The sequence below is a fragment of the Otolemur garnettii genome, unplaced genomic scaffold (assembly GCF_000181295.1).
Source record: "Otolemur garnettii isolate 467f Iridium unplaced genomic scaffold, OtoGar3 scaffold00013, whole genome shotgun sequence".
NCBI lineage: Eukaryota > Metazoa > Chordata > Mammalia > Primates > Galagidae > Otolemur > Otolemur garnettii.
In genome coordinates this window covers 431486-436836 of record NW_003852408.1, presented here as the reverse complement: position 1 = coordinate 436836, position 5351 = coordinate 431486, and the positions used below count along the sequence as shown (strand labels likewise).

Sequence of the window (5351 nt, the reverse complement as noted above, 5' to 3'; positions counted from 1 at the left end):
AGTAAATGCGAAGTAGTGTAAAGGTTTTTAATGCTAGTACATGATAGGATTTCACAGCCTAAACTTTGGTCTCAGATGAAGTTGTTTCAGACCCTTCTCTTTTACTTATGAACCGTGGAATCATGGATATGTTTCTAACCTCTCTTGGGACTTGGTTTCCTCATCAGTAATCAGGGAATATATTAGCTCTTGGGTCAGTTGTAATGACGATGTTAGCTGTGTGTTCCTGAGCCTCAGTTTTCACATTTGCAAAATGCAAATGATAATATTAATTCTCTTATCTATGAAATAGGAACGATGATGACAACTCATGGAGTTAAATGAGATCTCTGTAGAACGCTGGACATAGTACCTGATACACAGGATGTCATCACTAAATGGTTGCTTCTGATTATTTTTGTCTTTCAGATTGTTTACTTTTTGTATCTCAAATAGTAGTCATTCCCCTGGCCCCATCTTCTCCAGCTCAGACTGGTCTGGGTGAGTCTCCTTTTCTGGCATCCAGAAGAGCAAATAAAAACAAATCTAGCTGAAAATTAGCAACACACAGCTTATAAAGAAACTGTTAATTTATTGAATACTAGTGGGACTACCATGGGGTAGGTGTTGTTTTTCTTATTTCACTAATTCAGTTTGACTCAGCAAGTATTTGAGGTCTTAACATTGTTCAGTGTTGTGCTACCTTACTGAACAACAATAGAATAGACTCCCAGAGACAGTCTAGAAGACGTTAATAAAATAATCACCTAGTTAGTGTAAAGTTGCGATGTAGATGGGCACTCATCAGGAGAGGGCCAGAGTGCTTTGAGAGGACATAGATGAACTTGCTCTGATAGCAGAGAGGTGTGGAAAGGGCTTCTTGAGGAAGAGACTATAGGCTGAGATCTGGAAGTTGAGTAGCAAAGAACAACTTCTGCCTCTGAGGAGCCATTGTGCCTAGCACAGTCAGCTAATTAGATGATGTTGAATTACAGGACTAGAGTCTGGATAGGATGAAGGTCTGTGGAAGTGAGTGCAACGTTTGGAGCTGCTTTTGACCATGGAATCAGTAGTGGGGCCTGTAGGGGGCTTAGTGTTTTTCCAAAATCTAGTCTACCTGGAACTTTGTAATATTAATATGTCTGACTTAATTGGGAAATAGGGTCTTTACAGATATATTTAATTAAAAATCTTGAGATGAAATCATTCTGAATTTAGGATGAATTCTAAATCTAATGTCTGGTGTCCTTATAAGAGAAACAGGAGGGGGATTTGGATAGAGACCCAGAAAAAGGTCATGTGAAAACAGAGTCAGAGATTGGAGTTACAGAGTCGCAGACCAGGCCCTGTCGGGGACCACTAGAAGCTGGAAGAGGGAAAGGATGGACCCTGTCCTAGAGCCTTAGTGTGCCCCTGCTGACCCCTTGATTCCACACTTTTAGCCTCCAGAACTGAGACAATAAATTTTTGTTGTTTTAAGCTATGAAGTTTGTGGTACTTGATTGGGGCCCCTGCAGGAAGGAGACCATCACAGGGCTGTGTACTGGCCGCTCAGAGGCTGAGCTCTGTGAGTCAGAATGCTTTGGAAGGCTGAGGTATCTATCGCGTTCTGCCAAAGGACAGCAATCCTGGGTGATACCTCCCCCTTACCCCCTTTCCCCCAATTTGGGTTGCAGTCCCCAAAAGCCACTTCCAAGGAGTGGGGATGAGCTAAAAGTAAGACTTTGGAAGGACTGCAGCTCTGCTTCAAATCATCTCCCTTCTCTAAAATTAGATTAAAATAATCCCAGAGTACTGTTATCTTCAGGTTCCTAACAGAAGCAAACTTTAATCTTCTCTATCATCTGAGGCTGCAAATTACTTCCACAAGCCAGTTTATAAATTCGGGGTTGTGCTACAGTAAAAAAAAATAGACACACAGGAAAGCAAGGCACGTGAATTAAAACTCACGGAAACAACAGACTTAAAGACAGATCAGCAAGGGCTTGAGCTCATGATCATTATAGCTTACCACAACCTCACACTCCTGGTCCCATGGGATTCTCCTGCCTCAGCCTCCCGAGTTGCTGGTTCTATAGGTACATCCCACCATGTCTGGCTAATTTTTCTGTTTTTTGTAGAGATGCAGTCTCAGTCTTGCTCAGACTGGTCTCAAGTTCCTGAGCTCAAGCAGTCCACCCACCTCAGCCTCCCAGACTGCTAGGATTATAGGTGTGAGCCACTGTGCCCACCTGCAAATGAAAACTCTAAAACTGAAAAATGTTAATAGTCAAAATTAAGGAAATCAGAAGAAGGGCAGATTAGACACACACTGAAAAATTTGACACAGTTGATAGCCTAAGAGAAAATGTGGGCAAGGAAACCTGGAGACATGAAAGAATAGAAAAACTTAGAGATGGTAGGAGACAGGTGTAGTAAGGTCTGACTTGTGTTTAGTTGTTAGAGGAGAGGAGAGAGAAAATTGAGTGGACAAAATATTTGAAAAGATAATGCCTGAAAATTTCCTACAGCTAAAAAGAAAAAGATAACCACCCACAGATTCCATAGCCCCGTGAACACAAACAAAACTACATCTGGTCCCTTCATAAAAGTCACGTACCACTTAACTAAATTTTAGTCAATGACCTGGCACCTGTGTGGTGGAGGTCCCATGAGATCATGATGAAGCTGAAACATTCCGTTGCCTGGGAATGTCGTAGCTGCCTTAGTGCAACGCGCTACTCACAGGTTGTGGTGATGCTGTGGTAACCACGTACTGCATTGCCAGTTGTATAAAAGTTTAGCACTTAGGATTTTGTAAAAGGCGGAAGATTTATGTAATCTGAAATGCAATCTGAAGAAACACCAGGATGTTTATGATTTTGTACAGTACATAATATTGATATTGAAAATGAACAGCTATAGGACAGTACCTGTGGCTCAAGGAGTAGGGCGCTGGCCCCATATACCAGAGGTGGTGGGTTCAAACCTGGCCCAGCCAAAAACTAAAAAAAACAAAACAAAACAAAAAAAAGAACAGCTATATTACTGATTTATATATTTGCTATACTACTACTACTTTTTTTTTTTTTTTTTTTGAGACAGTGTTGCTCTTGTTTTTTTGCTCAGTGTTGCTCATAGCAACCTCAAATTCCTGGGTTCCAGCAATCCTGCCTCAGCTTGCCAAGTAGCTGGGATTACGAGCACCCACCACAACACCCAGCTAATTTTCTCTTAATTTTGGTAGAAATGGGGTCTTGTTCTTGCTCAGGCTGGTCTTGAACTCCTAAGCTCCAGGGATGCTCCTTCCCGAGCCTCCCAGAGTGCTACGATTACAGGCGTGAGGACCTGGCCAATATTATATGTTGTATTGTATGTTCCATCTACTTACAAAAAAAAGTTAATGATAAAACAGCCTCAACTAGGTCCTTTCGGAACTATTCTAGAAGAAGGCATTATTATTATTATAGGCACTGACAGATCCGTAATTGTTACTGCCCCTGAGACCTTCCAGTGGGACCAGATGTGGAAATGATATTGATGGTCCTGTGTAGGACTCGGCTTATGTGTGTGTGTGTGTGTGTTTGTGTGTTAATTGTAATAAAATGTTCAAAAAGTAAAAAAAAAAATTTTTTTTTCTTAATAGAAAAAAGCTTATAGAATAAGGTATAAAGAAAAAATACTTTCGTTCTGCTGTACGTGCTTGTGTTTTAAGCTAATTGTTATTACAGAAGAGTCAAAAAGCCAGAAAAATTAAATCACTTATAAAGTAAGTTACAGTAAGCTAAGATTAATTTATTGTTGAAGAAAGAAAAAGAATTTTAAAATAAATTTTATATATTTAGTGTAGGCCAAGGGTCCAGTGTTTATAAAGTGTGTAGCAGTCTGCAGTAACACCTGAGGCCTTCACGCTCACTCTCCCTGCACTCACTCATTTACCCAGGGCAGCTTCCAGGCCTCCAAGCTCCAGTTTGGTAAGTGCTCTGTACAGGTGTACCATTTTAATCTTTTATACCATATTTCTAACATACTTATCTATGATGAGATATGTGTAGATACACAGACTTTATCATTCATTGAGTTATAATTGCCTACAGAGTTCAGTTCAGTAACACGTCATACAAGTTGTACTTAGCAGTATATACCATACAGCCTGGGTGTGTAGAGGCTAGACCACCAAGGCTTGTGTAAGTGCATTCTGCATTCACACAGTGACAAAATCATCTAGTGACACATTTCTCAGGACATTAACTGACCCTTGCCTATAAAACTGTTGAAAACCATTAATGAAGGGAGTCCTTTTTTTGTTTTTTTGCAATTTTTAGCCAGGGCTGGGTTTGAAGCTGCCACCTCTGGTATATGGGGCTGGTGCCCTACATCTTTGAGCCACAGGTGCTGACCAATGAAGGGAGTCTTAAAAATAGCAAGATACAGATTGCCCTCAAAAGAGCAATGGATAGGCGGTGCCTGTGACTCAATGAGTAGGGCACTGGCCCCATATGCTGGAGAGCAATGGATAGACTGACAGCTTGTTCTTAACAGAAACAGTGGAAAATAGAAGTCGCTTGAAATGTCAGTGCTCAAAGAAAGTAAGCACTAACCCAGAATCTTTATGTGGCAGAAAGATCCTTCAGAAATAAAGTGTAAATAAAAGGCACTTTCATGTAAATGAAAACCATGTTTTTGCCAGCAGACTCACACTAAAGGAAGTGTTAAGGATTTTTTTTTTTTTTTTGGCATGTTTGTTTTGGCTAAAGGAAAATGATCTCAGGGGAGAGGTTAGAGTTGCAGGAAGGAATGAAGAGTGACTGAAAGGGTATGTATGTGGAAGAGGCCAGTAATTATTGACTGTAAAAGTTAATCATGTCTTTGTGTTTTAGATATATAGAATTAAAATACATGACAACATGTCACTTAAGTGAGGAAGGAGGTAAATGGAGCATAACTGTTCTATGCATTTGCTCCTTTTCAGTCAAGAGATGAGCTTTGTCATCTGTGTGGTGACCACAACAATTGTGATAGACTATGTGTTACCTAAACTAAAAGAAGAGAAAAATAGGAATTGTAAATCTGAAAGAAGGCAAGAAAGAGAAAACATTCTTCTTGGAAATTCAAAATATCCTTAATGTATATTACAAGAAACTCTATTCTCAGAAATACGAAAATTTAAAGGAAATAGACCAATACTTGGAAGCATGCCACCTTCCTAGACCTAACCAGAATGAAGTGGAAATGTTGAACAGGCCTATATCAAGTTCTGAAAATCTCTAAAAAGAAAAGCCCAGGACCAGATGGCTTCACATCAGAATTCTACCAAACCTTTAAAGAGGAACTAGTATCTCTATTACTCAACCTTTTCCAAAATATAGAAAAAGAAGGAATACTACCCAACA

General features: G+C 39.9%; 1 protein-coding gene across 1 annotated transcript in view; it reads left to right on the top strand.

Annotated features, from left to right (window-relative positions):
• Positions 1-5351, top strand: part of DGKD (diacylglycerol kinase delta) — a 122630-nt gene continuing 117279 nt past the window's right edge. The window contains exon 1 of the mRNA XM_023510327.1: positions 1-480. The gene's annotated coding sequence lies outside the window, so the exon portion shown is untranslated. The remainder of the gene's footprint in view (positions 481-5351) is intronic.